The following is a 25,390-nucleotide window of genomic DNA, read 5'->3' as shown; positions in this document are numbered from 1 at the left end:
ATGACCTAGAGGAGGCAGGAAAATATTCCTGCTCTGCCTCTGTCCTTGTCTGCCAGACGGAGAGAAGGTGTTCCAGCATCCTCAAACTCCAGCACCCTGGGGCAGGAGACTGCTGTCCTAGTGCCTGGGTTTGCAAGTGATGCTCAGGGTTTGCAGCTGACTCACACCCTGTTTCCCTGTACCAGTAAAGGGTTCATATACCACTTAGAAAGACTGGACTCCAGGACTTTTTTCATCCCAGAGTAGCTGGCTGGGGCTCTGGTGTCACCTGAGCAGCCCAATGGCACAGGGCAGAGGAAATCCAGGATTTAACCATCCCATTGGAGGTTTGGAGACCTCTGGCATCTCCAGCATGGCCACCACCTCTGCTTTAAGTTAAGAGATGGGAAAAGGTAAACAGAGTTAAGACAAGAGGAAGAAGAATAAAAAAAAAAGGATGGGGCTAGTTCTGTGCTGGAGATGGGAAGCGTGTGGCCAGGGAGGAGGAGGAAGAGAGCGAGGAAGGGGGTAGCTGCTCCCTGCCAGCTGCTTGGGTAATATCGGCAGCAGTCACATGCGGAGATCTGCTTTCGGCATAGCCTGCATGTTTGTGCAGCACAGGGAGGGGGTCCAAAATCAGCTCCCGTTTCCAGGAATCCTCCCAGCACAGGATATGCGTTGGGGAGCTGGTAAACATGATACAACCGCTGGCCTGTAACTCAATCAGCTCCCTGCATTTGCTGCTCCCTGCCCAGGGACTTCAGTAGCCTGGTGGCTTCTCAGTGTGTCAGGGCATGGAACGGTGTGTCCCTGGGCACAGGGCATTGCTGGTGGGGGGTCAGGACTGATGGGAAGGGTGGGGGGAACTTGCATCTAGGGTGTGGGGACAGGGCAGCTTCAGCCCAGTAAGGTGGATATTCCTCAGGTGCAGCCCATGTCCAGCTGCTCTTTGCAAACCCTCTCCAGCCTCGGCCGTGGGCTCCTGAAGTCAGAAATAGCTACCTGGCTGAGCAGCAAACATCTCCCCCAACCTCCCCTTCCCTACGTCCCTGTCCTGGCAGTGGCAGGAGCCATGGGTAACAGCCTGCACCCATTCACAGATAACACCGTCTCTCCTGTGCCGGCTGCCAGCATGCCTCAAGCTGCTCCTAATCTGCCTGCTTGCAAAAATACATCTCGCTTGGGCTTTTTGCCCCTCTCCCTCCCCTGCCACTCGGGAGAGCTTGTTTACTGCTGGGTGCAGGGAAACCATGACCTCTGCTGCCTGCCATTCCCTTTGGCTCCCCATCCCTGGGAGCGGCTGTGGGCTGGCGTGGCAGCTGGGGACATGTGAGGGGACACCCGCTGCTGTGCGGGGGCGAAGGCAGGGCAGGGTGCCTGGGTCCTGATTTCACTGTGTCCCTGGCTGTGAGAGGAGGGGGTAGGAAGGGGGTTTCGTAATCACAAGTTATATTAATTAGACCAGTGTCAGGCTTACAGATGGTTTCTGCTGACAACCTTGACAGAGGGGCTGAGTATTGATGAGCCCAAGCGTGAGAGCTGGTGAGACCTGGGGAGGTAGGAATGGGGGTGACGTTAGCTAATATGAAGTATAAAGTCATGCAGGTGAGGATGGGGAAGATAAGCTCCTGCTGCAGGGCTTGTCCGAAGTGGCAGAGGAGGAGAGGTCTGGGGACAAGGAGACCATGAGAATGGGATGCTCTCGGTGGATGGGGATGGGCTCCCCACAGCACAGGGGACCGCTGTGCCCCCTGCACCTAGCCTGGCCTGCAGACAGCTTTGGATGAGAGGGGCAATGGAGTGGTCAGAGGAATGGGAGGGCCCAGGGGAGACAGGAAGAGCTTGACTGGTCTGGGTTAGCAAAGCAGGGAGCGTGAGGGGGACACAGAGCCCCCCTCCCCAACCATGCCCAGGTCTTCAGCAAATTGGCCCCAGTCAATTTCTAAATATATTCTTCAGCTGAGATGGGGGAAAAACAGGATCTGGCCTTTAAAACAAAGCCCTCAGTTTAATTCCTTTCACAAAAGAGGACACAGCCAAGGGAAGCAGGGCTGGCTGAGCAGCCCTTTGCGGGAAACGGGGTGGGTTTTGTGCTGCCCGCCAGTTTGTTTGTATTTTTAGAGCGTGCTGCAGGCACGAGGTCAACAAAGTGAGTGAAATTCCACCCTGGAGCCTGGAGCAGCTCCCCATCCCTCTCCTCGGGGATGGGCTGGACTCAACAGCTGAGCCAGGGCTCAAGTGTCCCAGCTGCGGCACTGCCTGCTGAGGCTTAGGCTGGCTGGGTGGCAGGGCTGTGGGTGGAAGAGCTGAGGACCAGCAAGGTGGTGGGCAGAGGACAGCCCTGCTGCTGTTTGCACTCCTAGAAAAGTCCCCTGAGAATGAGGGTCTGGCAATGCCATGCTGGAGACCCTGTCCCAGGGTGGCACAGGGTGCCCGAGGGCTCTCAGTGCAAGTGATCGCAGTGGGACGTTTGTTTGGTAGGACGGTGGGCACCCTGCCGCAAGGGAGTTGGGGCCATGGAGGTGCTGGGATGAGACTGGGACAAACTGAGGAGGGGTATGGAGCTCAAATATATTGAGGAGGAGGCCAGGGTGTTCCATGCTTGCTCGATGGAGTGATGAGTTGGCAACGTGGTGAGTCAAAAGCTGAGAAGGGGGGAAAAAACCTAGCAAATTGGAATGTGTGGGGGCTTAAAATGGCACAGCACATCTTGAGAACACACCTCAGGCCTCTTCATCATCTCCAGCAACAAGTGATGCAAGTGAAGTATCTCGCTAGGGCTCGAGCTCAACAGTGAGTGAGTCAGGCGGGTGGGAGTCCCACCTCTTGAATCACCGCTGGCAGCGCTGCTGGATGCAGCCTCAGCGCTGGGAGCTTCCCCTGCCCGCTTTCTGTTGCAAGAGGTGATGGCATCACAGTCTCTGTGGTGTGGCTTCAGGGGAAAATCATCTCTTCATGAGCTAAAGCTGAAATAAAGACACTGTCCCCTGGGATGCTGGCCCAACTGGAAAGCATAGCAAGAGATACTCCCAGGAAGAGCAGAAAGTGTCAGATCCTCGCTTTAAGGCAAGCAATTTACCTAGCAATTAGAACAAGCAAGACGTGCTGAGAGTCATTGTTTGAGAGCTGCTTCTCACGAGGTGTGAAACATCTTCCTGTGCTTTTTCTGATGATCTTCTAGGAGATGGTTTTCCCTGCTTGAGCAACCCAAATGCTTGGCATCACCTGGTTCAGGTGACCCAAGCACCCAGTGATGATCACACATGCAGGGGGCTAGTTGCTTTCATCCAGAGATACATACGCTGATGGGAGTCAGCAGGACCAATGTTCAACCTGTGGCTTGAACCTCAAAGGTAGTGACGAGGAGCCCTGCATGAGGGAACCATACCCCAGAAGAAGGAGATACAAAGCACTGTTGTTATTGCTAGAAGCATGGCGCAGCCTTTGGCTACCAGGACTGCTGTGTGGCACTTGGTGGACTTGTATCAGGGAATAATGTACCCTGTTATTCATGGCCTGTCGTTTCATTAGCCTTTGATCTCAGTGGGATCTTTTTTCTGAGCCACCCTTCCCTGTCATAGTGGCACAGGATGATGTGATGGGGAGAGGATGGCTGGCTCTGCAGGGCAGTCGAGTGGGCAGGGGATGCCTTATGGGCATGTGGAGTCCTTTCTGCCTCTCCATGCTGAGAGCAAGGCCTTCCTTCCACCTTGTACCCACATCACGCCTCCAATGCACTACAGTTTTGGGGTGATTTTTTCTCTCTAATACACAACTCAGTGCCTGCTGGCACCTCCTGAGTGTCATACCGCCAGTCAGTGGCTCTGCTCCAGGGCATCCCCTCTGTTTTTTTTCCAGGCCTTGTCTCAAAGATTCATCCCCTTTTTTTTTCAAAGCAGGCTGTTTCCCCTAATAGCAAGCGCCCAGCCACCAGCAGCTGAAGGCTCAGTTGTTTTGCCTTATGCACAAAACTTTCCACTTGTGCTTTTCATCTTTCCAGCCAAGGGAAGCGCCTGCTTTCCCCAGCCTCTCGCCTGCAGAAGCGTGCGGGAAATGTCTGCCCTCCTGTGTTCAAAGTCCCCTCCAAAGAGAAGCCAAGAGTTCACTGACCTCACAGAGTAAATATTTTCCATGACATCTCCTTCTGACATCTCCTTTTGGGCTCTCTACCTATAGCTGACCCGGCTCCGGGTTTGCAGCCAACCTGCCTGAGCTCCACTGGTGTGGGGAAGGGGGCTGGGTTCTGCCCTCTCCTTGCTTCCCTACATGTCCCCATACAATGTCGCTGCCTGAAGGTTTCAGTGACCTCTCTGTACCTCCTTCCAGGGACTCCGCTGGCAAACAAGGTGGCTTGCGGGCAGCCAGTGCTGCTCCCCATAGACACCAAATCTTGCCGGCTTGCTGTGATGTTTCTCCAACACCTCCCCTCACCCGCTTGCAGCTATAACACGTTTGCGGTTATGGGCTGCTGCCAAGCCAGCTGGGATGCTGCAGGCAGCAGCCTTAGAGCAGGCGCAAAGCATCCATGGGCCAGAGGTGGGATGCAGGAAGGATGTTTTGAAGTGGGAGCAACTTGTCAGCAGGCAAAGGAGGGGACACTCATTGACTCCAGATCCTTGCTGCTCACCCAGCTGAATGAGAAGGGGCAGATAATCCAACAGGTATTTTCCACCTCCAGCCTCTTACTGCTCTTGCTATATTATTCGCCTACAGACTCCTTCCACTGACAGCACTCTTCTCGAGGGGACAGTCACATCTGGTGCTGAGCCACAATGGGTCTCAGCAGCTGGATTTATTATTATTTATTATTCTTTGCAACCACACAAACTCGGTGTTTTTCCCCACTGATGGTTTGCTAAGAGGAGATGCTGTGGTTATTCTCCTCCTGGGGCTTTTCAAACCACGTGCTGGTTCCCAGGCCCATCATGGTCTCCTGAGGGGGACTGGGGCAGTTCATGCCACTGCATATAGGATTGGGGCCCTTAGGACTGGCTCGCTATCCTTTGTGGAACAGGGAAAAAACACAACATGCTGCCAGAAATAATGCCAAGCATGTGGCACACACCAGCAGGTGTCAAAAGATGCTCATGTCAGCCTCACAGGCAGCCCTGTGCCTTCTGCTTTGGCCATGTAGGGAAAATTACCCAAGCAATTTGCTGTGGGTGTTTCAGAGTCCTTTATTTCTAGGGCTAGGTCTTACCTACAGCAAAAGTGCCTCTGCAGGCCAGGTGAGGAGAACAACTATGCCCTTCCTCCTGTAGGTCCTCCACAGTTTGTGTAAGAAATAGTGTTTCCCAGTTCTTCTGCATGGGAGAATTGTTGTTCTTATCTGTATGGTTATTGGTGTTAGAGACAAAATGAATATTAGACATCTATTAACATGGGTGGTTTTAGGGGTTGTTTCTTGGCTGTTTAGCATGTTTGGGTTTTGGGTTTTGTTTTTTTTTTTTAACAGATGTCTTTTTGGCAGCCAGGGAAATGTATTCCACTTGCCTCACAGCTTGCCTGGCAGTAGCTTCACAGGAATGCTTAAGGATGCCGTGGAGTGCTTGACTGAACTGGGCTTAGACCAGCCTGTGACTTCCATACGTTGTTGTTGACCTGTTCCAGAGCAAGTGATGGACCTCTTCCCTCCATCCTGTGCTCTTGAAGAAATGTGTGTGTATGTGTGTTGTGCTCAGCACACCACTACTGCTGCAAACCGCAGCACTCTTGCGCTGAAGCATCACATGTGCAGGCTTTCGATGAGCTGGAAAAGAGGGTGAGCTTACTTGCCCATGCACAGGGGATGCACGTATCGCTGGCATGTTCTTGCACCTACTTTTGTCTGCTCCTTGGAAGTGACATGTATCCTTGCCCTTAAGCAAGTGCTGCGCCTCTCCTTGCAAATACCATGGTGGATCTCTGCTTCTGGGAGGAAGTGAAGGCTGTTACGGTACATCCCACCTGAAGGTGACATCTCAGTGTCAGGGGAAATGGCTCTCTGCTAGGAGTAATCTGCCTGCTGGACATCACAGGATTCTGAGGGGTCGTTCTGCTCATGTGTTGGAAGCTGATACAGCTGGATGTATAAATCTTGGCTTTCCCTGAGGCCTGGGTCTTCCCTGGGGCTGCTGCTCTGCCTCCTCATATTTCTGGGGAGAGGAAGCTGTGGCTAACCTCACCGCAAACACAAATTAGTTGGTTTTGTTACTTTTTGGGATGTTTTTTTTTGTGTGTGCGTTCAGTTTGAACAATAAAACATCTGTTCTTGAGCCCAGCAGCTGGACCAAAATGAAATGACGTTAGTATCAATTATCCTCCGGGATGGGGAGGCTGAAGGAAGAATGATGCAGATTTCCTTAACACTGAATAACAAATGAGAACAACAGCTTGGCTAGGTGTCTTTTGTTCCCAGAGAGTCTCCAAACAACCCACCTGCTTGAGCCCACGTATTGGGGCGCCTGCTCTTGTGCACCTCTGCTCTGGGTACCAAGCATCAGCTGTGGGGTGAGTGGGGGAGATGTTTTTGCAGCCATTGAAGATAAGAGTAATTTCTTAGTGGAAGGGCTTGCAGATACTGCAGTGGCAGAGATTTTTATGAATGCACCAACCAAATACAAATGCCCTGGTACAAAATCAAAGTGCTTCTTTGTGGGGGCGTCAGGGCTGAAGGTGCACCCACCTCTTGCGGAGCCAACTGGGACATCTACTGTGGAGCGTGTGGGCAGCCAGCCTGGAATAGAGCTGGGGTTCGCAGAGGGATGGGATGATGCAGAATCACGTTCCCTGGGTACAGAGAAAGGGGCTATTAACAGGGAGAAAGGGGGGGAGTGATGGAGCACAATGGTTCTGATTTGTTGGCAGTTGCAACCTACGGTCCCTGGCAGCACCTCAAAGCAGCTGTGAAGTGCCAGTCGGTGGCGATGCTTCGGCGCGTGATGTGGGCGCCTGACCCTAGCGTAAGGCTGGGACAGGGGCTGCCTGGTGGGGAGGGCACCAACCAGGCTTGTCCTCCCTGGGGCCCCACAGAGGAAGCCCAAGCATGCTTGTGGTGGGCTGAGTGCTCCAGGGACTTTTTGGCTTTGTTTTCCAGGGCTGCCCCCAAACCCACCTGTCCTAGTAGCCATGCCTGGGTAAATTTTACCTCTTACAGATTGCATACACACAAAAAAATCCTCTCATCTCATCCTGAACACGCTCACTAGAAGAAGGTTATTTCCCCACATCCCAATAGCACAAAGAAAAAAACATAACTGTGGGAAAACTCAAGGAAATTATCACAGAGCAGCATTTTTATAAGCAAGCTGCTTTATACCTGTGCAGCCAGATGCCTGAATAACTTAAAGTAGGCTTCAGGAAATAATTTGGGCTGCTGCAATTTTGAAGCCTCTAAAATAGCTTTTCTGCTCTCCCGGGAGCTGTGAATTTTTAGGCCTGACATCTTCCAGGGCCCCATGGGTGAGGTACAGCTGCTTATTGGAGAGGAGGCCCCCATGGGGCAGGGCTGGGGAAAAATGGGGCTTATGGGGCTCACATGATGCTCATTGTGATTTTTGCAAGGAAAGAGTGTTTTGGGTGAGCAGCAGGGGAGAAAAAGCCTGTTTGAGAATAACAGCTTGCTCTGAAAACCCAACAGCAACATGCATCCATTTTTTCTGGCTTCTTCATCAAGCACCCAGCAAAAGCACTGCTGAGAAAAACCCCCTTGCTTGCTTGCCTATGCCATTTTACTCTAATCCCTGATTGATTGCCTTTGGCCTCCAGCATCAGTTATACCAACAAGCCACACTGGGCCAAAACCACCCCAGGTGTCACATCCAATGTGCATCGCCTCTCTGCTCAGAGTCTGGGCTCTGCAGGTACTCCTGCCCTGGGCTCTCCTACCAGAAAATGGAGTCCAGCTGGGAAAATCCCCAAAATCCTCACTCAAAAGGAGCAAAAGGAGCAAAAGTAAAGGAAGCTTTAGCTTTAATAAAATAAAAAAATAAATCACTTTGTCCCAAAGCAACTGAACATACCCCAGTATGTCTGGTTTTTGTTATTTTATGTACTGTACTTCAGCCTGTTTTCTCAAGCCTTACAAAAGTGTGTGTGCCATTGTTCTGTTTGCCTGTCCCTTCCCTCTGTAACATGCTGAACGGGCTGATTTTGGGTAGATCTGGCAAAGACGTTAATTCCTCCCCCTATTTAGGTCTTTCTGGGTGCAGGAAAATAGGTGCCAGTGCTGGAGACCAGGCTGATCTCTCGCAGAAAGGCTCATTGGGTCCCCGGTTTCCTGAAAACTCCTAGGTAGTGGTGACCCCATCAGATGGAACAACCGGGGAGGTATCTAAGGCAGCATGTGGCAGTCTGGGCATCAAGGGGAGCACCCTGGGATGCCCCGTGCAGTACAGGGGCAGGCAATGGATTTAATAAGAAAGCTTTTCCCACCCCAAGGCTGGATTAGGGAAGCGTTCATCAGCCAGATGCAAAACTTGGTAAGCTCTTCATGCTGGGGTGAGGAGGACTGTGCTGAGAGGCCAGGTAATACATACAGGAGGGGGGCATGTCTTCTCCTCCCAGCCTGGCAGCAGAAACAGCCTGGAGGGACCCTCTGGTACATTGGGATCTGGAGGGATGGAGGCAAGACAAAGTTTGAGGTCCCTGCACCCTGCCTGATTCTCTGGTGATCCATCTGCCGTCTCTCCCTTTCTTGCTTTGACCCAGTTTGCAGTGATCTGCTTTTCTCAACCTGCTTTGTAATCCTAAGTAATAGGAGGCAGATGACACGACATCTCTGGAGGAGCTGGACCTTAAGCCTGGTCCAGGACCTACAGCACTGTTGCTCTGGCTCCCTGTAAGCCATCTTGTGTCTCCAAGGACTGTGGCCAGCAGGTCAAGGGAGGAGATTCTGCCCCCCTGCTCCACTCTGGTGAGACCCCACCTGGAGTGCTGCATCCAGCTTTGGGGTCCTCAGCACAGGAAGGACATAGAGCTGTTGGAGCAGGTCCAGAGGAGGGCCACAAAAATGATCAGAGGGTTAGAGCACCTCTCCTGTGAAGACAGGCTGAGAGAGTTGAGGTTGTTCAGCCTGGAGAAGAGAAGGCTGTGGGGAGACCTTATTGTGGCCTTTCAGTACATAAAAGGGGGACTATAGGAAGGATGGGGGAAATCTCTTTAGCAAGGCCTGTTGTGACAGGACAAGGGCTAATGTTTTTTTAACTAAAGGAGGGTAGATTTAGACTGGATAAAAGGAAAAAACTTTAACAATGAGGATAGTGAAACACTGGAACAGGTTGCCCAGAGGGGTTGTGGAGGCCACATCCCTAGAAACGTTCCAGATCAGGTTGGATGGGGCTCTGAGCAACCTGATCTAGTTGAAGATGTCCCTGCTTACTGCAGGAGGGTTGGAATAGATGACCTCTAAAAGCCCCTTCCAACCTAAACCATTCTATGATTCTGTGGATCACCCTCCCCTATTCCCTATCCAGGGCAAAATGGGCCCTGAGGGACACAGGGCACTGAGGAACAGGGTTTTGTGGTCACCAGGCAAGGAGCCAGTGGGGCAGGGCTGGGATATGCAGCAGCCCCCTATGGATCACCACCTGGAGGAGGCTTCGGAGAGCTGGATGGGACAGAAAATGCTGAACAAGGCACATGAGGAGCATGAGGCATTATGCAATGCATCTGGTCACCTAGGAAAAAGGAGGTGGGTCAGGGGAAGAAGGGGAAAAGCAAGGCAGGGCTAGCGTGCTGTCTGCCACAGAGGGGCTGAGACACTGGTGGTATGCTCTGTGTGGCCAGTGACTGCGCAAGGGATGCATGGCTCTGCCTTGTCCTGGTGGCTAAAAATATCATAACAACATCTGCATCCCACCTCGGTGGGGCTTTTGAGCTCTGCTGGGCTCCTGTTCAGCCCTGCTCACCTGGGGACGGCCACCACCCCCAACCCGGACTCAGCATGGCTGCCTCGGGCAGCTCTGGGGGGGCTGTGAGCTCTCCTCCCCCCAGTCCCCCTCACCCCTTTCTTTCAACACACCCCTCCACCTCTGGCTTGTTTGCACAGCTCAAAATGTTCCGAACATTATCAGTGTTTGCACTTTTGCCACTGTTTGTGCTAGTTGCACTTTAAAGGCAATAAAGTCAAGCTTTGTTTGCTTACAAGGAAACCATATTTTCTCCCTCATTAGACGAACCAGCTCTCACCCTAAAACACGGCACCAGCTTGCCCTGTAAGCCCTGGGCCTGCTTGGGCTCCTGGGGATGATGTCCACAGAGGAACAGGGACTTGATGTGTGCAAACACACTGGGCTCACATTGTGCATCACCCCACGGCTCTGCCTGCCAGGCTTTACACTTCATGAGGGAACTGAAGCCAGCACCCCCCCTTTCACCTTCCAGCTGGTCCCCTAAAGCCAGTGCTGGGGCATCCTGAGTCACACAGCCCCAGTAGGCCCTTTTCCAAGTGAACTGACATTGGCCCCAGCGAAGCTGCTTCACCCTAAGTCCCAGGGCTTACGGAAGCAGCGTGGGAGCCGGGTGCCGCTGACGACACCAGACAACGCAGGTCCCACCAGTGTGGGGAGGTGACCTCGCGCGTGCCCAGCTGCCTGCTGCTATCCCTGCACGCTGCCGCCGCCTCCCACGTGCTGGCTCTGACCCTGGCCAGCGGGCTAAACATTAACAAGCTGGAGCCAGTGCAAGGCCAGATGAGTCTCAAGAGTGACTCAGAGAAGGATGTTATTTCTGGAGAAAACAATGCTAAGAAAGTGGCCTCCACTGTGCTGCTCAGTGACCCTCTGCCATCTGGCTGCTCCTCCATCCCTGCTCTTGGAAAGCCTTCCTCCATCTTCCTCCTTGGATCCCCACCTTTCTCCATCTCTCATTCTAGTCAAGCAGGGGCTTGTTGAGCTGCTCAGTGCATCACTCCATGGACAGGGCATTTCACACACTGCCTAAGGTTGCCCTGGCTGAGGAAGAGCTGCTGGGGAGTGTGCTAAGCCTCTTGGGGTGATGCCAGCTCTGCCTCAGGACCCAGTGCCTCTCCCCGAGCCCTTGGTATCACTCCAGCATCCTCAAGATGGGGCAGAGCCCATTGCAAACCCTGGTTTCCACAGCCCCTGGGGCTCAGTGGCTGGAGGGCGACTGCTGTTGCCCATTTTTCCTGGAAGGGCAGTGCTTCTTGTAACTGATCTCTTGATTAATGTAAGGCATTTTCTCCACCCTGCCAGGGCACACAGCGCCTCTTGAAAGAGCAGCCGCAATGGCTCAGCACCAGGAACACAGTGTAAACAAGGTGCCTGTTGGCCCCTGGCCGGCTCTGCAGGGGCAGCCTGGGGCTGGAAGGGGCCTGAAAAGGCACAAACCATGCAGCTGCAAAGTGGGGTTTAAGGTCCCAAAAAAAGAAATGCTGTGGAAAAGGCAAAATACTCTCTTAGCTGGAGGTAATGGCAGCAGCCAGGTCCCCAAATCCCCATAATGTTGGTGCTGTGCCACAGTGTGTGGCAGCTAACCCTGCCCTCTCCTGGACACGAGCTTGCTGGCAGCTGGCCCCCTTTGGGAAATTTCCCGAATTTTGAAATGCCCCCTGAGGAATGCAGCCTTAGCTGTTTGAGGGGTGCAGCTCACACAGGCCTGTTGGGCCAGGGATGCTGGGGGAGGATAGTGGCATCTCAGATTGGATTTAGGATCTGAGCCACCCTCCTTGGAAAGCAAGAAGGAAATGCAAGAACGTCCTCTGCAAACCAGGACTGAAGCAAGGGAAGCCCTGAGGGAGAGTGGGGCACACAGAGGAGCCCCACAAGCTGCTCAGTGGGGACCACAGTGGAGATGAGATCCTGCAGCTGTGGGACATGGCCATGGGGGCAGGATGGGACCGAATGAATTGGCGTAATCCCTCTGGTGTGCCAGTGGCACTGAGCTAGGGACAGCCCTCACTTTCCTGTAGCAGTCACGCATTTGTGTTCAATGCCCAGTTTCAAACCCCCAGGACATTTCCACTCCTGCTGCCCAGGGAGGAGTGATGCTGCTGGCACAGCGGTGCAGGAAGCCACGGGAAAATTACTTCTGTCCCACCACACTCTGGCCCTACAGCTGGTATTGCTTGGTGTCTCATTTCTTTTTGATGGCTGCTGGTGTTACCTGTAAATAAAGCAAACAGTGTGCCTGAGTCGGCTTTTAATCCATGTGCAGTGTTTACTGAGATGGCTGTGAAAGTTTGGGCTAGGATCATTAATGGAAAGCACAGCTAGGGCAGGGAAAGATGCATCGCTTGGTGTGTCCTGATGCCTCCTTGGCAAGTAAGCACCATCAGCTCCCTGAATTTCCCATTTGCTTCACAGAGACCACTTTCCAGACCAGGAACAAATGGTCACCGTCTGCCATGTTGTAAACTTCCAGCTGCACTCTCCACCTTGGAGAGGATGGACAGTGCAAAGTGGAGCAAGGCTGTGGCAATGCCTGGCTGCCACCAAACACAGCGCTGCAGCCCCAGCCTCTCAGTCATGCTGGGGTGGGGACGGGGGACGATGACAACACACATATAATTTTGCAAGCCTGCATGGATGTGACTTGCTCTGGGGAGGAGGCACCCACTGCAGCTGTAATTCACAAGTCTGGAAAGCAGCCTGGGATGTGCCTGGTGCCGCCTGCTCCCACCCAGCATGGGCTGAGCCGTGCAGGTGGGCACAGGGCACCTGGTACATGCTGGTGCTCCGGGAGCTTGTCCTTGCCCAGCACAGCTTTGGCTGCAACTCCCATTTCCATCCTGTCCCCCAGGGCATCTCTCCCCTACCTCCTGCCTCTACCACCAGCTCTCCCCCACTCGCAAGTCCAGGCTAGCACTCCTTGGAGTCCTCCAGGCTCTGCCAGTGCTAATTTCCCTAAGAAACTGTGATGCCAACATTTTGCAGGCATCGCAGTGTGGTGCAAGCTCATGGGACTACTCCTGCCTTAGCCCAAACCCAGGGACTGTGGCATGCAGTAAGCTCGGGTAGGAGACACGCTCTGGTCCCTGTAACACAGCCCAAAGCCCACAGGCAGGGAGCATGTGGTGACATGAACATACCCGTGGTGCTAATTGCTGCCTGTAATCCCAGGATTATGTTTTACTGCTTGTTATATCCCTCTTACAGCTCCCAGCTCCGTTCCCTATCCCAGGCCAAACCAGAGCACAGCAGGCCTTGGGATTCTCCTAATTAAATGCTATTATTTTTTTACATCGCATTTTTTAATACAATTTAAAACACATGACATAAAGACACAGCCCCATGTCTTTCTGCCTCCCAGGCTCCAGCACACCCAGCATGTCCCTTAGGATTACCAACCAAGGGGCGAGCCCTAGGGGACCATTGCCGCCAGGCTCACGTTGAACACTGCCAGTGCCATTGCCTGGGACGGGTATAAAGAAAGGACCCATTTTGGAGTGTGTCTTGAGCTGCTGGGGTCTGTCCTGCAGCACTGGGCAGAGCAAAGCAAACCCCCGCTTATCCCAGATGTCTGTGGCATCGTGAAAATGCAGGCACCTCCTTGGTAATGGCTGTATTTCATCCCTGGATCCGGAGCTGTTTATGAAATTATCAGGGCTAGACAAATGGTGATTTTTGTTTCAGCAGACACTCTGTGTGCCATGAACCTTGTGGGAGATAAATCTCTGACCTGGTAATCGTATTTCTCTTTCTTCTGCCTCCTTGGCTTCAACTAAATGGCTTTAAGCTGGTTCCAGCTCTCTGAAAAGGTGGTGCTGAGAGAAGGAAAGAAAGGAGGGGGAAAAGGCAGCAGAAGGCTCTCCCAGCCTAGCATCTGGAAGGTCTTGAGGGCCTCCTGAGCCGTTTCACCGTGAACCCAGGTGCCTCCAAGATGCTGCAAGGGACTGCATCTGCTCATGCTCTTCCCTCCTTTCTGCCTGTAGCTTTCTTGCTTGATTTGATTTTACCAGGTCTGAACATTTTTGCCTGTTATGTGGCCCAGTTCTCAGAGCAACTTATTTGGGAGGATGCTTGATCCATGCAGGTCTCCATGGATGGTAAAAAAGTAGACGATAAGGGGACTTTGGGTATGTAAGTGATAGAGAAGTGGGAGGACTTGGTTTAGACTCATGCTCTGGGCACGATTTTAAGATCTGCTCAATACAGGCTTGCAGGCTGTTAAAAGGCTTTTGAGGGTGCTGTACTTATACCAGCCTAGAGTAAGGGTTAAATAGTGGTTTGTGGTTTTTTTTTTTACACAGCTTCATGTTTTCCTGCCTGTCTAAACACTTGGCAGTAGAAGTTTTGTCCAGACAAAAGCAAACTGGTTATGTTTGCAGAGGTTCACTGAAGAAGCATGAGATCAAGGATGAGAGCTCAAGTCATGACAACAGCAGCCTGCCTTGGTGCCTCCTTGGTTTGGCCATGCTGGTTAACTTCTCAAATTATGAAAGTTTTAGAAAGCACTTATCTTCTTAAAATACAAATAAAAAATCCCTACATTGGTGTCTGTTTCGTAGCATTCGATGGACATGAGCATCAGTTTTCAGCTCAGAAAGGCTGTTAGGGTGGGTCTTTTCTCCCTCTTCCTCCACATGACAAAAATTATTCAAATTCTTCTCATCTAATAGCCAGCTAGCAGTCTTGCACTGTGTCAGCTGAAGAGCAGATGCAGCTCTGGCAGGCAGGCAGAAAAGCACTAAATGAGCAAGTTTTTCTTCGGTTTCTCACATCCGTAGCATTCCTCGGTGCTTGCAAGTGCGTGGTGTAATCATCCTCCGTTTGTTTGTATGGCTTCAGCTCCAGAATAGATGGGAACAGAAGCTACAGTAAACTCTGCCTCCGCTGCCGGAACCACAAGAAAAATGGGGACAAGTAGGGTACAGTTATTACTCTGCCCCCTTGAGCTTTTGCTGTTAAACACTTAATAACTGAGAAACCCCAAATGAAGCCTAGCAGGTGCCATATGGCAAAGGTGCCTCTAGATAAACTCTACCATGGAAAGCACTTACAAACATTTACCATAATCTGAATATCCATGAGCTCAGCCTGCTTCTCTGGCTGATCTACTTCACCAGCTAAAATGTATCACCCTTGCTGACTTCCCATCACCTGGTGAAGGGAAAGTAAGTTGTATTTGCCCTTATACAGAGCGCTATTCCCTAAACAGCCTGGGGAAATTGGTGAGGCTGTTGGACACCAACCCCACACCCCCAAAACATAGACTGGAATGGCACAACAAGCAGGAGCACGAAGTAACAGGTTTCTTGTATGGAAAGGAAAAAAACCTCCACATATCTTAAGAAAAAAACTTTTATTTTTCCTTTTTAGATTATTTATCTAGTTCTTGTGGTAACTGTGCAGTGATAAAGAGTAGTTGTCGTGACCCAGGCACTGAGGACACGGTGAAAATATTGCACGAGCAGAAGGCAGAGGGTGTCTCCACTCTTCCCTTTGCACATCACTGGTTTATGCCCTGCTCCCTCTCCCTGGGTACCACCATGCTGCTGCAGACCGACTCTTTGGGCTAACTCTCCATCACCTTCCCACTGGGACAAGGACTGTGTGGGGGTTTGCTCCTCCCCCCCACAATGTGTAACCTGCCTGGCACAGCTGCCCTGTATAGGCAGGCTTGGCATGCTGAAAGCAAGCTGTCTGCAAACACAGCCATTTTCCTCATCTCCCAGTGATTTATCTGCAGAAAGAAAAGCTAAGCTCAGCCTTGATGTCCCCCTTTTTATTCTACTCAGTTTTCCAGCCAGGCAAGCCAGGCCTGAGGAATTCAATGAGTGCGGCCGAGGTCAGACCACAAATCAGGGCTCATTCAGCCCGGGTGCACAGGACCCTCCCAGCTCAGCCTCCCAGCCAGGGGCTCCTCTAAGTGATTTATTTTTTGCCTGCTGTTTCCTTATTTTTAGTGCATGTGCTGGAGTTCCTCATTACTTCTGAAGACCTTATTTGGGAGTCCCTGCCCCCACGCTGGAGGGTCAGTCATGGCCTTGCAGGGCAGGCTGGTCTCTGCCAAGAATTGTGCAGCAGGGATGGTGGATGCCCAGGGTCTCCAAGCAATGGAGGGGTATTTGCTCTTCTGACTGCCACCCATAAGCAGTCAGACACCAAGGAAAGTCCTGTTTTTTCCTTTGCATTGCCCACAGCAAAAGTCCCCAGTGCCATCCCAGAGCCAGCTTTTGGCTCTGCCAGACCACGTCCCTCCCTGGCTCTCAGGGAGCAGCCACAGGTCTGGTGTTTCAATCCTCCCACTTATCCATTGCACTGTTGGGATGGAATAGCTGCTGATGAGCTCATGGGTTTTTCTCCCCTCCAGCAGCAAGCACCGGATCAGGCTGGTGCCATGGTACATAGACTGGACACAGGAGCACAGCACTGCAAGGAGGTGAGCAGCCAAAAGCCCAAGGGGGTGCAGAGAAGGTCCACAGGCTTGTGGGACCAGAGTCTTTGCCTTGGCTATTGAACAGTCTAAGACTTCAGGTGATCCATTTTACCCACCCTTGCCTCCAGACAGGTTTCTTTTGAAAAGGTTCATCTTGGGACAGGGGCTGCCCAGCACAGATACAGCTCTGACCATTCATTAACACCTAAAAACCACTAGCAGCAGTTCATAAAGCTGTGTTGCTCCAAGCACAGCTCTGCCACAGACTTTGCATGGGAGCACAGTTAATTTTAGCTCATGTGAATGTGAAGCATAGCTGAACAGCTGAGATCAACTGCAGTTAAAGAGATCCGGGTGGAGGCGCTCAATTTCTTAACACTTTTCACTATTCATAATCCTGAAGTCCAGCTAACAAGGAGCTTTGTGTATGTACCCTCAGAGACATCCTCCAGACTCGAAGAAGAGGGATGCAAAGAAGATGGTGTCTTGTGAAGCAAGACTTGTGCAAAGCAGAGGTTGACATTTAGCTGGCTGGTGCTGCTCGCTATGGCTGAACCATCATCAGAGGGGGATTATTCTTCAGGTCCATACAAACACCCCCAGGCCAGGTCAGGATGAGCAGCGGGGTTGCCTCGCTCCCTCCACTGGCAGAGGCTGGCACCTGGTCTTGGCAGGGTGGCCCCAGGACACAGGCTGTGTCACAGCTGTGGGGCTGATGCCGGCACTGGACATTGGCCAGCTGAGAGAAGGTGTTTACTGCTGCCGTAATAGCAGCTAAAGAGCCAACCACCTCCCACAGAACCAGCACCCCTCCTGCCTGCCGGGCTGCTGTGGGGGGACAGGGACCCCAATAGGCAGAGTCTGCAGTAGGGGAAGGTGGAAAGGCAGCTTTGGGGATGTTGGCAGGGCAGGGAGCTGTGTTTGCAGTGGGGCTGGGATGTGCATGGGGGGGGCTTTTGCACCTGCTTGTGCAAACCCAGGGAATATGGTAAAGCTTGTCCCTGTTCTTGAATGTGGCTTTCCTTGTGATATGTGCTCTGGGGTGGCACCAAAGTGCCCCAGCATCACCAGAAGTGCAGAACACTCACCTTGCTGGACTAGCAGAAAGCCCAATGCTGCAGGTATCTGGCAGGGACAGCAACACAGGCTGTGAGAAACGGCATCCCCTAATCACTAAACCCACAGGGCTCTAGCACCAAGGACAACCAAGATGTTATAAGGTGGTTTAAAGATTTCTTTTTCCAGTTCCTAGTCTTGCAGGGACTGATGGCTGTGTGAACTGCCCCCTCTTCAGGCAGAAGGGTTTACGATCTTCTCCCCAGCCCCATTCCCCCCAGTCAGAAGATTTTGGTACACAACACTGCTCTCAAAAACAATGGGAGGTGCGGGAGGTGGGGTTTCTATTTGTGGTGCCAAAACGCTGCCCTGCAGCGAGGAGCCACCAAGGCCCTCTAGAAGCGCTGGTACTGATGACTGATGTTCAGCGGGACCAGCTCCATTTTATCCAGGGTTACTTTGCCATACAGCGTCCATGGCTGGAGCCCTTAAAGTTGTAACTTGATCTTGCAGCCCTATAAATATGACCAGTGCACCCTATAAATATGACTGGTACAAAACAGTAACAAAAACTGCAGTAACAGTCATCTAACCTGGTTAAATATAATGGCTGTAATCCCACAGATTATCTGAGCACAGACAGGGAGTCATAGGGACCCTAGGAGGAATCTCTGCACAGTGCTGGCTGCACAGTTGTTCAGGAGAAACACCGGCCAGCTCTTCACTGACGTGAAAATGAACCAAGGATTAATAGTTTTGCAGCAGCGAAGCTGGCGTGCGGCCATGCAATGGTCCAGTTCCTAGACAGGTTCATGAGGAATTTGCTATGTGTCTTTTTGGGTCAGTACCATGTTGCAGCGCAGAGGTTGCTCCATACCTGTTAGGAGCATGGCCCATGTCTGGTGGTCACTGAAGCCCACCCTCACTCTGAAGCCACCACGTCCTGCCACGTTACCAGTCAAAAGCTTGTTAGCTGCACAAAATGCTAAGCTGGTGCCTCCCTGGCACGATCCACCCATCCCATGGGTTTTACACTGGGAAGCTATTTCTTCCCTTTATGTAACCTGCTTAAGCATGGATTTCTACACCAGTGATTGGATGACACCAGGAGGGGGACAAGGGGGTTACAAATGGAAGTTTCAAAGCCTCCTTCTTTTCCTGCAAGAAACAGGAGGCTCATAGCCACAGGCAGAGTGAAGCAGCAGCGACACCTCCAACAGCACTGTCTTCCAGCCAGAATTGTCCCTCTGCCACTTATCTCCCTCTTAATATCCCTGCTTGCCCATTTCTGCTGGGTTAGTTGGTGCTAAGGCTTTGACAGCCTGCAAGGAGACATCACCCTTCACTAGAGAAGGAATGACAGATGCTAAAAACCCCACAGCCCTATAACACTGACATGGAGCAACCTGATTCGGGGTGTAGGAGATACCTTTTCTGCTAATGGCTCCCTCCTCCCTTCATAGTTCAACTTTCTCCTCCTTATTGCCCACCCTTGGCAGCATCAGTAGGCAGGAACAGGCAATGGCATCTATTACCTTGCTGTGATTTTTGCATCAGAAACTCAAATTTGGTGAGGAATCGCTCTGCACAACAACTGCAAGGTGCCTGTCCTACGGAGGCTGAGCATCCAGGCTTAGTGTGCAGGCATAGGCAGGTGACACCAAGCACCAGTGCTTGAAATCCCATGCTCTGAATTGCACTATTTGGGCATTTCGAGTCTTCCTTTGGGGGCACCAAAAGTGGAGATCAGCAAGAGACCTGGACCAAAGCAGGGCTGTCATGCATGCATTGTGGTGGGGATCACAGGACCATCTGTTTGGTGCTAATGTCCGTGAGGAATCAGGGGGAAGGTAAGTGTCATCTGCTTCTCCAGTGGCTGGAGAAGACTGACCTGGAGATCGTCAGCAGGACCCTATCGTTGTCCCCACTGTTGCCCAGGTTGTCCCTGGCCTGCCCTAGGCATTGCCCATTGACAAGGGGTTTGGGCACAACTGGGAATGAATGGGGACCAGGGGAACACAGGGGCTTTGCCATACCTACCTCCATAGGTGCCTGCATGCTTCCAGGGAAGAGGAGCACATGGGGTAGAGCCATAGGGCACAGACATTTCTTTAGTTGCAGCACAAACCACCTTTTACCTTTTTTACTACTGTAGGAAACTTCACTCAGAAGAAAACATTAGAGCACATTGCCCAGCTGGCTCTGCAGAATGTAGAAAACAAGCAGGAGGGATGGGAGGAGCAGGGAGGAGTGGGCAGACCAGAGGAAAACCTCAGTCCAGGCAGAATGGTGCAAGGGTTGGGGAGAAACTCTCTGCATGCCATTTGCCAGAGTCATATTTGCAGGCTTGGAAGCAAGCACTGGATCCTGGAAACAGTGCTGGAAGAGACTGTACCATGAATTTTGGATGTAAGGCAGCCCTGAAGAGGCAATAAATAGGTTTGCGTGCACATTCACATGCCAACTGTCTCATCCCTTCCCACTTTGACACCCAGACATGGCATCCGACCTCTGGGATATACCCTGCCCCATTACCAGAGGCCAGACCTGAATCCTGTCCAACATGTCATTCCCAAAGTTCACCCTCCTGTTGTTCTTATTTCCCTCTCTGATCCTCCTGCCCTGCCCATGTTGGCTCGTGTCCAAGTGTCCAGGGCAAAAGATGGCAATCAGGAGGGCAGGGGAATCATGGGGCTGACAGTAATAATTTATAGCTCATACTGCAGCGGATTTGAGTTCAAGGGGGTGGCTGGAAGGGCAGTTTAATGAAGTGCAAAGGAATGGGCAGCACGAGATACTGAAGCTAGAAAAAATACCAGCCTACTACTAAATAATTTCCTTCTAACTAGGCATGTCCTGCAGTCTCTAAATCCTTCTTCCAATGGATTTAATAAATCTCCTTCTTTCCCCATCCCCCACAAACCAGACACTCCTGTGTGGAAGGTGAGTACATCCCCCCCCATGTCTTCCACAGTCCACAGCAAATAGATGGGAGCTGGTCCCAGGGTCATTGTGGTGGGTTCATCATGCCATTAGCCAAGGAGGAGCAGGGAGCAATTCCCAGGAAGGTCACTGCAGCAGGCATGGGGATGGAGATAGGGAGAACTGCTTGTTCAGCTCCTGAGTTGCTTTGCAAGAGAACTGGGATGGAGATGAGAAGCTGGTGCAATGAAGGCACAGCAGACACCATACACAGCTTTGATCCCATCTTACTTCCAGTTCCTGTAGGCAAATGTTCTGGCAGACACTGATGGGATCCCCCTCTGCCAATCAGCTTCTCTCGATCCTGCTTAACCCATAAATTAGACTCAATGTCATAGCTGTGGACAGCAGTTTCCAGGCCAATGTGACAGAGCCAACATCCTTATTCTGACCTTTCTTTGTGCCTGTGTTGGAAGGAAAGAAATTTGAGCAGCTCCTTTTCCCATATGCACCAAACAGGGAGGTTGTATAATGCTGCGGGACAGTGGTGGCCTCAGCAATGACCCTGAAAAACCTGAGCAAACTAGAGACCTTTGGAGCAGACACCCGAGGTGCTACCAGCAGTGGGCCGAGCTCAACACAGGCAGCGCTGCTTCTGCTGCTCGCTCCTTGCCGCTGCCTTGCTTTATGCCTTGAACGGATTTCAGAGCCCTTGGCACCAGCTCTGAAGAGCCACAAAGAGGTGGCTGGAAGAGGGCTGCAGCTAGAAAAGCAGATGCTGTATCACTCTTCTTTGCTGTAGGACAGCTGGGATGAGCAGGCCCAGAAAATGAGGGTGTATGTCATATTGGCTTTGCTATTTGGTGCAATGCCAGAGTATTCAGCAGTGGTGGAGGAGGGGAAGATTATTTTTGCTGTGAAGAGAGCTGAGTTGCTCCACCAGGGAAATATCCTCTGAGATCTCAAAACCAATGTGATGGTTGCCCTTGATGCTCCAGACCAGCATTGCATGCCCTGCTGCAAGGTCACTGCCCTGCAATAGGTACAGCTCAAATCACCAGCAATGGGGAACTACAATAGCTGCAGCATGGCCCTGGGACTAACAACCGCCTGAACATATTTTCCCTCCCATAACCGTGATGCAAAGCTGGGTGTGTCCCCCTTGCTCACTCCCTGCCAGTCCTTTCCCATCATCCTGGCATAAAAGCTGAGCTCGAACCCAGCCAGACCCTACCCTGGCTGCCTCATGGACATGGGGCTGCCCTGTAGGGAGGGACCCTCATCCTATTGCTAAGCCCATACATATCCCTAACCCAAACCTGAGTCAGGGAGGGAATGAAACCTCCTCGCCTCTCTTTTCTTTGGACTTAGACAAAACCAGCTCATTTCCTACCACTGTAGCTCTTGTACCTCTGATATGAAATCCAGCTCTTGAGGTGTTAGTTTGGCTGATGTTTTCTACAGGGAGCTGTAGACGATGTCTGTATCCTATACCATGATATCATATAGGATATTCTATATATTGTGCCTGCATCCTACTTCTCACTCAAGCCTGAGTCTGTGCAAGCAGGTGCCTTGGAGGACCAGTTTGCCCAGTGAATACCATAACCAGCCCAGGGGCAGCCAGCACCTGCCCTCTCCCTGGCTCTGCACCTATTGGTGAATAGAGCAGTGAGTTTGCTGGACGAACCTCTATCCTGCCTATGAACAAGTCTACCAGACGACTGTATGTGTCCTTTGCCCATCGGACACCAGCCATCCTCCCAGCTCCGCTATCCAGCCTGTCCTTGGTGGCTGGACCCTGGCTGCTCTTCTGTTACCTTGCAGCGATCCTGTCCATGGGTGCAATTCAGAAGGGCTGTGAGGGTTAAAGCTTGAGGCTTTGAATCTTCCAGCGCTCCTCTTCTGGCTGTGTGCTAGAGGTATGCAGAGCCAGGAAGCGACGGTGGTGCTGGTTATCCATCCAAGATGTGTGCTTTTCAGGCGAGATATTCTGTGTCCTGTTACAATTCAGTGAGTCAACGGGAAGGGCCTATGCTGAGAAACAGATGAGGGAAGCAGGGCACAAGAAAAAAAGACCCTGAAGTCTTTTTAAGAAATAACACCCATTTATTGACACAGCTCTTGCCAGTGCGGCCTGCCCCATCACTGCAGAGGCAAGATCCCGCATGGCTGAGCTGGTGCCACTCGCCCAGCAATGCCCTCACCCCTTGGGAGCTGTAATCCGCAGTGTTTCCCGTGGGCGGCTGCAGCACAGTCCCTGCCCAGCTCCTGCAGCTGTTGCAGAAGAGCTGCCACAGGACATCTGGAGCTGCTCTGTGCCCCCAGGCTCCGGCTTTCCTCACCTTATGCAAACAGTTTGTGCAAGAAACCCTGGGCTCAGCCTCTCCCTGGGGTGGAACACCAGCAGCAAACACAGGGTCATGTTGCCCTCGCCATCTCTCCCAGCCACCCCCCAAAGATTCGCAAAATTTTGCCAGCCGTTCCTCGGGAAGTCTACAGGCCAAGTTCTGTTCCTGCAGTTTACCCAACGGCTACACACAGCTCCTGCAGGATCCAGCCTGCCTGCTTTTCATTTGCAGCTTAGGGCACCAGCTTGCAGCAGTCGCTGTTTTTTTCCCAGCCCTTTAAGGCCCCTGGAGCCAGGAGGATGCTTGTCCCGTCCACCCTTCAGCCAATGCTGTGTCATGACACCCAAAATGACCAGCAGAGCATGACAGTCCTCTGAAGGTGGCTGCAAAATATGTGGATGTCAGGACAATCCCATCTGGCTGGTAATACTGCTGGCAGTAATTTCCCCACAAGACATAGAAGCTCTGTCGTTACCTGGCTTCCTGATTTTCAGCCTTTGCAACAAGGCCACTAACTTCAGGCTCTCAATTTGTTGAGTTCCCACAAGAATTTGGCTGCATTAAGCTACTACGCACCTTCCTGGGCCAAGGCTTCAGCAGGATGCAAATCAGCCGAGCATCACTACCCTCAACTCGGTGGTGCTCCTCCAACTCTGTGGAAGAGCAGCCACCCCTGAGCTCAGTACAACCATGCATCTAAGCAGACAACATGGGACATATTATCCTGCCTGCCCTGCCAGTTCCAGGTCCAAACACCCACCCCTTATGTCAGGGATGGGCACTGGGATCATGATCATCCCCAATACCTGTGTGCTTTTAAGCACAGCGTGGCAAGCTCGTCATAAGGTGCTGCCCCATGAACATGCCAGAAAAGACCAAAATGTGTTTAATTATTATTTTGCACCCAGTAATTTTGTGGCTGCTGAGCCCAAGGGACCTGCAAAAAGCCCTGATGCATGGAAGAGGCAGAGGGACTGGCAGCTCCCCTGCAAGGCAGCTGAAGTCATAGAATCATTTAGGTTGGAAAGACATTTAGGATCGTCAAGTCCAACCATAAAGTCCTTCAGTTAAATCCCCTGAAACCCATTGTGTTCAGTGTTTTTATCCCTTCACCTACCCCAGCTGCTTCCTAGGGAGTTTTGGAGGGCAACAAGCTGGAGCCCAACCGGTGGCCGCTAGCAATCACCCCCCAGCGCCCCAGGACTGCTGTATTTACACCAGCCCAGTCTCCCATTCTGCAAACGCAGCAGCAGCTGCAAGCACAGAGTTGGAGATGAGGAAAAACAGCAAAGAGGAGGGAGGAAAAACCCCCTTGGAGCAGGCAGGAAAGCCTGAAAAGATCTGGTTGGACCTGGGGAGGATGAAGCCTGGCTTTCCTTGCTCTGCCTCCCTTTCTTTCTCCTTTGTCCCACCCCCAAAAAAAACCACTGATCTGCCTGCGATTAAAAACAAGGCTTCCTTGAGCAGCATTGAAATATTTTTTTTTTTCTGCGGGGGGGAGAGGGGGGCAGAAGGCTGTGTTCCTGGGAAAGGATGGGTGCTGCCTCCAGCCTCCGACCCACGCCTCCCCTCTGGCCCTGAATTAAAAAACAAGCAGCTCTGGAGGAAAAAGGAGAGAAGAAATACATGCCGTTCCCTGCAACTCCACCAGCTCCTGCCCCTCAGATCTCAGCAGCGGAGGCCCTGGCCTGCTGGCAGCATGCGGATTGGCCAGGGATGGCGGGGTGGGAAAGGGAGCCCAGTTTGGTGTTACTGGGCAGACTTGGAGATTTTGGGGGGATGGAGGGAGGGGACACACACACGCGCCTGCGTCAGGAGGGGAACGTGTACAGGGCTTGTTTTGTGATGCTGGATTCCAGTTCGCCTCCGCCGGCGCGCTGGGACACAGCGTCAGCTGCTTTCTGTCTCATGCTGCTATTTGGGAGTCGGTGATAGCGGGGGACGGGGATGGCGTGGGGGGGTCCCTGGCTCTGGATTGGTGCTGGGCTACGTGGTGCCCAGCTGAATGTTCCCATTGTGCTGCTGGGGAGGGAGCAGGAAGCGCTGGCTTAGCCCCTCTGCATGCCTTGGCACCTCCCCGGCACCCTGCCAGGACAGGGTGACCCTGAGAAAGGGGCCGTGCCCCCAGGGGGATATTTGGGGGAGGGAGGCAGAAAGCAGAGGGGGAAATAGGAGGCAAAAAAGAAGGGGGAGAGGAAAAAAAAAAGAACAGGGTATGGAAGTGGAAAACGTCACTGTGCAGAAAGGGGATTGAAAGGAAAGGGAAAAATACAGTCAACCCCTTTGTCTGCTACACTTGGGCATTAAAAATGGCATATTTTGCAGGGAATGGTAAAAAGATCCCCCCTGCTGCTGTCCCAAAATGCTAATTTCATCCCAAAAGCTGGTTTTGCGCAGGTGGCTGGTCCTGCATGGAGCTAAACTGATGCCAGCAGGGAACGCATTGAGATGTTTCACCTGGGCACTCATGGCCCCAAATGCCACCACTGACCAGTCCCTGGAGCCACCCCCATGCTTCACTGCTGGGACTTTCCCCGTTTCCCAGCCCCAGCTGCCCAAACTGCCTCTCTCCCTCCCTGCCCCCAGGATGGGGGCTGGGCAGGGGCACCCTGGGCATCTACACCCATCCCAGCCACGAGCAGGTATAGCCAAGCTGAAGAGCCTGGGTTCACCTGAACGTCTCCTCCTCACCAGCATGGTCTGAGAAACTCCAAAGCCGCTCAGTGCTCCCACACAGCTTGACGGCACAAAATTAAACCCAAAAG

General features: G+C 52.3%; 1 long non-coding RNA gene across 2 annotated transcripts; it reads left to right on the top strand.

Moving 5' to 3' along the window:
• Nucleotides 1-1,473: 1,473 nt before the first annotated feature.
• LOC142058917 (uncharacterized) lies at nucleotides 1,474-6,233 on the top strand. Of its 2 annotated transcripts, XR_012661153.1 has the most exons (3): nucleotides 1,476-1,536; nucleotides 4,306-4,640; nucleotides 5,480-6,233. It is a non-coding gene; the product is annotated as an uncharacterized LOC142058917 (long non-coding RNA). The 2 variants fall into 2 exon arrangements; XR_012661152.1 differs by having other exon boundaries at nucleotides 1,474-4,640.
• Nucleotides 6,234-25,390: the final 19,157 nt, after the last annotated feature.

The sequence above is a fragment of the Phalacrocorax aristotelis genome, chromosome 6, assembly GCF_949628215.1.
Source record: "Phalacrocorax aristotelis chromosome 6, bGulAri2.1, whole genome shotgun sequence".
NCBI classification, from domain to species: domain Eukaryota; kingdom Metazoa; phylum Chordata; class Aves; order Suliformes; family Phalacrocoracidae; genus Phalacrocorax; species Phalacrocorax aristotelis.
Note: the sequence above shows the minus strand (reverse complement) of the source record. Positions and strands in the feature narration are given on the sequence as shown.